Source organism: Sinocyclocheilus anshuiensis, unplaced genomic scaffold (genome assembly GCF_001515605.1).
Source record: "Sinocyclocheilus anshuiensis isolate Anshui unplaced genomic scaffold, SAMN03320099.WGS_v1.1 scaffold366, whole genome shotgun sequence".
Classification (NCBI taxonomy): Eukaryota; Metazoa; Chordata; class Actinopteri; order Cypriniformes; family Cyprinidae; genus Sinocyclocheilus; species Sinocyclocheilus anshuiensis.
In genome coordinates this window covers 1222902-1233173 of record NW_015547673.1, presented here as the reverse complement: position 1 = coordinate 1233173, position 10272 = coordinate 1222902, and the positions used below count along the sequence as shown (strand labels likewise).

Sequence of the window (10272 nt, the reverse complement as noted above, 5' to 3'; positions counted from 1 at the left end):
TTAATGCCTTATTCTGCATGACCATATTTTAGATCCCTTAATCTCAACGCCATACCTAAAATTAACAACTACCTTACTAACTAATAATAAGCAGCAAATTAGCAATTTATTGTGGCAAAAGTTGTAGTTTATAGCTAGTTAATAGTGAGAATTTGTCCCCAAACTAAAGTTTGACCAAAATTATTATTATTATTTTTTTTCTGTTTTTACAAAAATAATATATATATATTAAACAATACTTAAAAATTGAGAACTGAATGTAATGTTTTTGGATGCTTAATTGCATGCTATTTACAACTAAATGAAAATGTATTACAGTTTAAATGTTATATTAAATGCAATTAATTGAACTTAAGAGTGTTTTTAACCACTTAAGTAGATCTCAAGTTATCTTTATATGTAAATTACATTAAGTGTACTACTTAATGTACTGACATGCATTTATCGTAAAATAAATTATACTTTGATGTCATTTCTATTAAATCTTGCACGTCATATATTTAAATACATTTGTAATGATAAAATATTTTTATAAAAGTATGTTAGTCAACACATCAAAATAAGTGTACTTCATTGAAGCGCAGAAAAGATTATTAAAACATAATGATTTCAAATGTACTTTTAAAGGCAGAGTAAGTGATTTCTGGTAGCCAATGTTGATATTTGAAATCACCAAAACAAACACGCCCCTACCCCAAAAGGGGGTAGTCTTGCCCCTATTTTGATAGCTCCGCCCCACATATACGTACGCAACCCAGGCAATGATTAGTTCTGTGAAACAAAGCAAAACCAATGTTACACCGTGTCTACGGACGTGAGCGGCGCGGCGCAACAAATCCCCGACAGAAAACTGCTGCCGGGTTCTATTTATGATGTGCTGACACAAATTTCAAATGGTTTTCAACGGTCGTTTGATCGCGTCCAGTGTAGGCAGACTTTAGCTGTTGTAGACACGGTGTTACTCACCTATTGAGAAGAAACAAAGCAACCTCGGCGTCCGATCGCAGGCCTCCGCTCCTTGAGTTCTCTCCAGCGCTGGAAAGCTGATCCGATATTTACACGGGTCCTACTTCTTGCCTTATCGTTCCGCAGACATTTTCCTCTTTTGTTTTTTATCCGCCATCTCTATCTTTCTGTCGCTCAGCTCGGCTAATGTCCGTCCTGTGCACTGAACGCTCTCTCCTCCACATCACGAGTAGACACGCCCCTTATTGCTGATTGGCTACAAGTTTGTTTTGCGATTCGGCCCGAATCAGTTTTCTAAAGTGTTTTTGAAAAATCACCTACTCTGCCTTTAAGTCAAACTTTTAATTTGACATTATTATAATGTGCACTTTTTAAAAGTGCATAAGTATGTTAAAGGGATAGTTCACCCAAAAATGAAAATTCTGTCATCATTTACTCACCCTCATGTCGTTCCAAACTTGTATGAGTTGCTTTCTTATGTTGAACACAAAAGAAGATATTTTGAAGATTGCTGGTAATCAAACAGTTGGTGGTTGCCATTGACTTCCATAGTAGGGAAAAAAATATTATGGAAGTCAATGGCAACCACCAACTGTTTGATTACAACATAAGAAAGCAACTCATACAGGTTTGGAACGACATGAGCGTGAGTAAATGATGACAGAATTTTCATTTTTGGGTGAACTATCCCTTTAAGGAATAATCATGAAAGTGTACTCTATTTTATTAATATTATTTTATATGCAAGTAAAGTTTTTAAAAATATATACTTTTAAGATTATAAAATAAAGTACAATTCGACATTCAAGGGGTTTTCTCAAGGGATAGTATTTACAGTATAACTAGATGTATATAAAAACAATAAAAGTCTATGGAATGTCCCCATTTAGATAACATGAATGTGTGTGTGTGTGTGTGTGTGTGTGTGTGTGTGTGTGTATGTGTGTGTGTGTGTGTGTGTATGTGTGTGTGTACCTGTACAGCCAGTGTGAGTGTGTTGAGCAGAATGAGCAAAAACATGATGTACTCAAACTGAGAGGAATTGATGATCTTCCAGAATTTGAGTTGAGAGGGGTTTTTGGGGATGTAAATCTTTATGGGCTGAGCTTTCAATGCGTAATACACACACTGCCGCTGTGAGCAAAGGACAGAGACACCGAGACACAGACAACAAGAGCAACAAAAGATGACCAAAGAAAGATAATATAGCCTAACCTATTCAATATCTAAAGAAATGGCCTTGAATTCAGACTAACCTGGTTTTTACTTAGTTCACAGTTTTTAAACTCAGCCTCTCCTTGCTCACGGAAGGTGATGATGACAAAACCCACGAAGATGTTCATCATGAAGAAGGCGATGATGATGATGTAGATGATAAAGAAGATGGAAATCTCAACACGGTAGTTATAGATGGGTCCTCTGTTCTCTGCATTAGCATCAATGGCTTTATATAGGAGCCTGTGAAATACATGAAAGACAATTAAAGTTTGGAGGATCCACTATCAGTGTTGCTTTGTTGAGTGGTTTTCTCACTCACTGTGGCCAGCCCTCAAACGTGGAGACGGTGAAGAGCGCCAGCATCCCCATCAACACGTTGTCAAAGGTAAAGTCGCTGTTCTCCCAAACTCTCTCCCTCACCATTGGATGGTTCATATCACCATCTTTGAACACCACAAATGTGCCCCTGAAACAATCACGCACACAAGTCTCAGAAAACAACCCAGTGAGTCACTGTGAGTGCAAAGCAAACAAATTTATGACCAAACCACATACTTGCACTCTTCAGGTGTATGTTTCGCCTCATCCGTACATCTGTAGAACCGGCCCTGCAAGAGGGATTACATTCATGTTAATCAGCAAGTAAATACGTATTGGAAATAGTTATTTGGATATTGTTTGCACAGCCTAGGTGATGTCAACCTAAAAGGAAAGTTACTACATTTTAATGAAAGGCTGACTGATTAAAGACGGACCCTGTTTTTCTTAGGAAATAATGAATTGATGAATCAAGCACCAGGAACATGCATTCATGTTGACTTTATGCACCTTGAAAAGCTGCACACCAATACAAGCGAACATGAACTGGAGGAGAGTGGTGACGATGAGGATGTTGCCAATAGTGCGGATGGCCACGAACACACACTGAATCACGCTCTGAAGACACAAGCAGCAACACTCATTGAAGGTTATGAATAAACAGTACTGGAAATAATGAGCATTTATGGTATTTAGGGCAGCATGGCATTCAAAACAAACATTGCACATTGCAATATTTTATTTTTCTGTTATATATATATACTGTGATATGAAAATGTGCTACCCGGTCTCATGGCAAAAACTTACCTGGGAACACATTTTCGCAAGACGCGAAATACGTACCAATAAGTACATATCACTGCAGTTTCCAAAAGAAATGAACACTAGAGGCAGTAAAACTCCGACACCTTTTAAATTATTTTCACACAAAGTATGATTTACAGAGTTTCGATTAATAAAGCGTAATTTTCACACAATTACTTGAAGAGTATTATGTTGTGACTTCAAAACATTTTTAATATGCTGGGAGATTTGAAAACTGATGCTTTTGAATGTTAGCACCGCACATATCCAGCTTCATATTAATGGGTGTTCATAGACGATAGGTTTGTTCGGTAGCTCACGGAGTACGGAGACGTACTTAAGAGGTGAGGAGCTCGTGTAACTACGGTTCGACTAAACAATTCAAATCTGCATATAAGGAAGTTAAAATGGCACAGTCGCATCAACAAATGTGTTTTTATATCAGTTTTGCATTTGTTAACACTATCGGGTAGGTTTAGGGTTGGGTTTGGTGTAGGGCATATTTCCAACACGATAGAGCATTAACTTTTAGCGACAGTCCCCGGATATTTGAATTCTGAATCGCCGCAATACGTACCTGAAGAAATGTAATAAAAACACAGCAATACGTACCTATATCAACGTAATAAAAACGTGCCAGGGATGACGTATTGAACCCGTGTTTTAGCGGCACTCAGTGGACATTTCTCTTTGAAACTGCGGCGAAACGTGCAGTAAGGTACGTAAAAACGGTGTTGCAGAAAAGTACCCAGAGGTACGTATTTTTATGAGACTGGGTTGAAAATGTGATATGTTCTTTTACATGTGCAGCTCAAGTGTTTCTTCATCTCAAAGCAGTTCTGTTCACACTACCGCAGCGCATATGTTTATTGTAAATTAAATCACAGCATTTGCGATTTGATAATCGCAGTAAAGCCATATTGCAATATCTAATTTATATTTCAATATATCATGCAGGTCTAATGGATGATTGGACTGTGGATGTTAGCATGGAGAAATGCATTGTGAGTTTGTACCTTGAGTCCCTTTGCCCTGTTGATGGCTCGAAGAGGCCTGAGCACTCGCAATACTCGAAGAATCTTCACCACAGAAATGGCACTTGAACTAAATACAGAAATGACAACAAATAAATAAATGAATCAAGGAATAATTGAACTAAGTGACAGACGGACGCTTACTGCAAGAAGAAAGAGGTGAGGGATACGCTGACGACCAGAAGGTCCAGCAGGTTGAAGGCGTTTCTGCAGAAGGAACCTTGATGAAGGAAAGCTCCATACACAGTCATCTGAGCAACACACCGCCACACATTTTCATTAATATACAAAAGTTTAAAAAATGTAAAGTTTAAACTCAATATTCACAAACATCTGATGATTTTGCACATGACCAATCCCTTGTCAGAGCTCAAAACCAGTGTTAGTTTAGTATCATTTTTATGCTATTAAAGTTATTAATATTTTATTTTGAATTAGCGTTTAGTTTTATATTCAGATTTCATTTAAATTTGTAGTTTTTAGTTAGCAGTTGTGCTTCAACCTTATTGAAGTTATTTTAGTTAGTTGCCAATACAACATTTCTACTTTTTGTTTTAGTGTAAGTTTTCCATCTAATATTTTTGTTTTATTTTATTTCACCTTCATTTCAATTTATAAAAATATTATTTAATAATTTTAGTTTTTAGTTTTAGTTAACAATAATACCCCTGGCCATTATTGGACATGTAGTAAAGATAAAAATCAGTTTGAAGCATAAGAGTGACTTTTTATTATGCGCGAGATGATCAATAGTTTACCTTCAACATGATCTCAATAGTGAAGACGGCGGTAAAGACATAATCAGCATAGCCCAGCATCTATCATAAGACATAAAGACAGCAATCAAGAGTACAGTCGTCGTCTTTGGTACCTGGTCAATCTCACGTTTCATGTCATATTTCACACCAAAAAATAAAATACTTTGCATAGAAAAAAAAAAAAAATATTTTTTAGGACAATTAAGATGAAAAATACATATTATTTAAATTATAATTTAAAAATACAATTGTAAACATAATAATAATATTTGCTGATTTTAAGAACAATACAGTTATTAAGTTAAATATTTAAATTATATGCTGTGATTATATTTTTAAAAATTAAATGATTTTGCATTAAAGTGATAAATGTGAATAATACATTTGTGCTTACATGAAAATAATCTCACAATGTAAAAAGAAAAAAAACTATTCATTTTCTTGATATAGAATATAATTGATTTGGGGTGAAATATGAAAGTCTTCATGGGATTCACCCACATATCTGGTTTTAGCCTTTTTTCAAACTAGAGATTGTACTTTAAGGCTAGTTTAATCTCTATAGAGCACAAGGGATGACGTTTGGGAATCATGGGAACCACAGTCCTCTTAAGAAAAGCCATCCAGCAGGGACACAACATCTATCACTGTTTTAAGACCATCAAATGCTAATTTTGCAGGGCCAGTAAGTGCGCCTGAGTACAGTTTATTTCAGAATTCTAAAATGATATATTAATAATTTTGTTCACTATTTTTAACAATGGGAATACTGGAAGATCTGCACACAGACTGGCCCTCAAGCGCTCTGATCTAGTCCTCTATTCTAGAGGTGCATGAACTTACAACGTTCCTGACAGAATGAGTTTTGATTGGGTCTTCAGCAGCCAATGAAAAACTACTGAATATGATGAAGATGAGGATGAAGTTGGTGAAGTAATGATGATGAATGAGGTTGTGGCAGGCGACTCTGAGACTAAGTGAATATTAGCACGGTCAATTTCAGGTCAGAGATAAGAAAAAATATCATTATTAACCACCATAGTTTGTAAAAAAAAATTTTTTTAACATACCAGTTTTTCTTTCAAGGATGAAAAAAGAACTTCCATCAGGAATGGGTACAATTTTCTCTTTGGGTTGAAAACTTTCAACTTTCATTGGAGTGCCTATACCTTTAGAAAATATGAAGATTTAAAAAAATGTCATTAAATAAATTCACATATATAATGAAAGTGAATATAAAGAGTTGGACTGGACAGAATTTACCCTCAAGTCCTTCAATTGCTCTCAACTCTTCGTTCTCTTCGTTCTCTTCCCAATCATCCACATCATTCTAAACAAATTAAGAACAAGAAAAATATAAAGAATAATATGACGAGAACAATCATAGAAATTCTATAATTGGATAACAGATATAAATTATAATCAACAGACAATATAGAAATCCTCAGTCAAATGGAAATCACTTGCTTAATAAATGTCTTTGATCATATAATGCATGATTAATAAGTGTATATAAAACCATGATTTTTCATTCATCAAAATGTGATAACTTTTTACTTTTTCCACTAAAAAAACCCCCATTAATATTTACCAATTATATCTTCTATCATTTGAACAGATCCGAACAAATTTGGAGAAATTTATCATTACATTAGTTGCTCAGCAATGGATCCTCTGCAGTGAATGGGTGCCGTCAGAATGAGAGTCCAAACAGCTGATAAAAACATCACAATAATCCACAAGTAATCCACACCACTCCAGTTCTGTGGAAAACAAGCTGAAGAAAAGATGCGTGTTTGTAAGAAACAAATCCATCAAGACATTTTTAACAAGACATTTTGCTTTTGGCTAAAATTCAAGTCCTCTGTCCATAATACTGCATAGATAAAAAAAAGTCATCTGTCTGAATCAGGAGAGAAATTTGTACAGATCAAGCACAGTTTACAAGTGAAAACAGTCCAAAACAGCTCTAAACAAATATGTCGGAGGATTTTGATGCAGAGGATGGACTTTTCACTGGAGGAAGCGTTATTATGGATTATGGACTCATATGTTGGCCAGAGGAACAATTTAAAGTTAAAATGCTTTAATGATGGAGTTTGTTTCTTACAAACATGCAGCTTTTCACTTCACAAATGTTAACTTATGGACTGGAGTGGTGTGGATTACTTGTGGATTATTGTGATGTTTTTATCAGACTCTCAATCTGACGGCACCCATTCACTGCAGAGGATCTATTGGTGAGCAAGTGATGTGATGCTACATTTCTCCAAATCTGTGCCAATAAACAAACTCATCTACATCTTGCTTGGCCTAGGAGGGAGTACATTTTAATTTTCGGGTGAACTATTCCTTTAAATGTGTCTCAAATGCAGAGAGAAAGAAAGAGCACCCCAGAACTTACTCCAGCTTCGTCTTCCTCTCTGTCTTCATCATCCTCCCATTCCTCCTCCTCTTCTTTTTTCTCTCTTTAAAACAACAAACAGATTGAGCTCTGTGCCTGTGAATGCAGGACAATAACAAGGATGTGCACATTTTGCTTCTGTCCTGTGTGTGTGTGCTGCCTACTCTTTTTTCTTTTTGCCTCCGTCTCCGGCTAAGTTGTCCACAGCGATAGCCAAGAAGACATTCAACAAGATGTCTGTTTGATAAAGTCAAAGGCCAGAAACAAGACTCCAGATACAAGAATAGCCATGTGGAAAGGTTAATAGATATAAAAAATATGGAGCTTATAGATTGAATGTATTTTATACATATTTCACATTGAAAAGATATAGTTACCACAGACAAAAAGAATGACAAAGTAAATAGAGACAATCATATTGGGAAATATTGGTCCTCCATACGCCATGATGCCATCACACATGACAGAGTTCCAGTCCTCTCCTGTTAGGATCTACATAAGAAACAGCTGCAGTTTACATCTCCCAATTCAGTACAGAAACTACAGTATTCTGAATATCTTCTCAATCTCTTATCATTTGTATAGTATAATAAAGATGTAAAGAACCATCATTAAAATGATTGCTAATAAAATAAATCATTGTTTTGGAAGTAGGACGACAAAAAAGCCACTTCCTACACAATCTGTAGATGCACATAAGCCTACGCTCCCTTGTGAAAAAGAAGTGCACTTAATTGTATTGAATGTGCGCTTGTAGTGTTCTTTAAATCTTAAAAGTATGTTTTAAAAAACTGTACTGGCAGATAATATAATATTATAATATAATAAAATATTAAATATTAAATAAAAGGCCACTTAAGTGTACTTAAAGAGAGACAAACCCCTTGTCCAAATACCCACACTTGCGGTCTTGGCCACTTGAGAGCGCGTGCGCGCGACAGGAAGTAAGTGCGCAAGACTGTCCCAGGTCTTAAAAACGTCAGAGCGCAGTGCCCTTAAAGCACACTAAATCCACACTATCTCGAATACCGCTCCGGAGCGCTATTCGAGGCTTAGTGTATCCCATCATGCATCATGTTCTGGAAATAAATCGTGAGACTTTTTGCCGAGATCTCGCGAGAGGTCACGGAAACCTTTCCAATGCAAGTTAAATATTAATATAATAATTAGATATTACATATAATTTGGTAGAAAAACAGTGTTTTTACGTTTTATTGGTGCAAAGATGAGTAGTGGTGATATTTATTTTGTACAACATTTGCAACTGCTTTTTATCACTTAATTAGAAGCACCACAAATTAAAATTGTTATGTTATAGGGACTACTGAACATACGTTTAGAAGTTGATTTTAAAACGCAAAGTATTTAAAATTAAAATTTAAATAAAGCTATGTAAACACTTGCATTTTTACAACACTACAAGTGTGTCCCATCAGGTAATGAAAAGTTCGATATATATATATATATATATATATATATACAGTATATATATATGCTTAAGCATATTAATTCAGTTAAAAAAGCACACTCTTTTTCACATGGGTGTTCCTTTACTTTCCACAGTTCTTAGGAGTTTAGATGAGGAGTTAATTGTCATTTACAAAACACTGTTAGAAAAAACACAAATGACGTCTTAGTAACAGAGGAAGTTACCTGGAAACAGGTGAGCAGGGCAGATGGAAAAGTGTCAAAGGTGCTTCTTTTCATTTGAGCCTCATCAAAGTTGAACTTTCCGCCAAAGAGCTGCATGCCCAGGAGAGCGAAGATGATGAGGAAGAGGAAGAGCAACAGCAGCAGGGAGGCAATGGACTTCATTGAATTCAGTAGAGAGGCCACCAGATTGGACAAAGCCGTCCAATGGCTGGATATATATATATATATACAGTATATATATATATATATATATATGCATACTGTATATATAGAATTACATTCTTTTAATTCGATCTCACTCTCTCTCTCTCTCTCTCTCTATATATATATATATATATATATATATATATATATACAGTATATATATATGCTTAAGCATATTAATTCAGTTAAAAAAGCACACTCTTTTTCACATGGGTGTTCCTTTACTTTCCACAGTTCTTAGGAGTTTAGATGAGGAGTTAATTGTCATTTACAAAACACTGTTAGAAAAAACACAAATGACGTCTTAGTAACAGAGGCAGTTACCTGGAAACAGGTGAGCAGGGCAGATGGAAAAGTGTCAAAGGTGCTTCTTTTCATTTGAGTCTCATCAAAGTTGAACTTTCCACCAAAGAGCTGCATGCCCAGGAGAGCGAAGATGATGAGAAAGAGGAAGAGCAGCAGCAGCAGGGAGCAAATGGCCTTCATAGAGTTCAGCAAAGAGCTCACCAGGTCTGATAGTGCAGCCCAGTGTCTGAAGAGAGACATCAAAAAATTCAGCATGCTTAATGACTCTTAAAAATCAGCATGACTCTCGTTGAGTCTCAATTTAATGTTCTCATTTTTTAAATAAAATCTAAAAGGCATAACAGGGTAATTATAGTTAACTAAAACTAACATTAAAACTAAATCCATTCAAAAAAACATTTTTGTTACTTGAAAAATAAAAATAAATAAAATCTAGCTAAACAAAACTTGAATTTTAGGTCACTGCCAAAGCAACATTTCTCATTTTCATGTACTTTACCTTGATGTACTAAAAACTAAAACTGAAATAAAAATGTATGAAAACAGTATAGGCATATATATATATATATATATATATATATATATATATATATATATATATATATAT

The 10272-nt window shown here is 35.2% G+C and overlaps 1 pseudogene; it reads right to left on the bottom strand.

Annotated features, from left to right (window-relative positions):
* The window catches only part of LOC107702860 (voltage-dependent L-type calcium channel subunit alpha-1F-like), a 34895-nt pseudogene that overhangs the window by 12853 nt on the left and 11770 nt on the right, over window positions 1–10272 (bottom strand).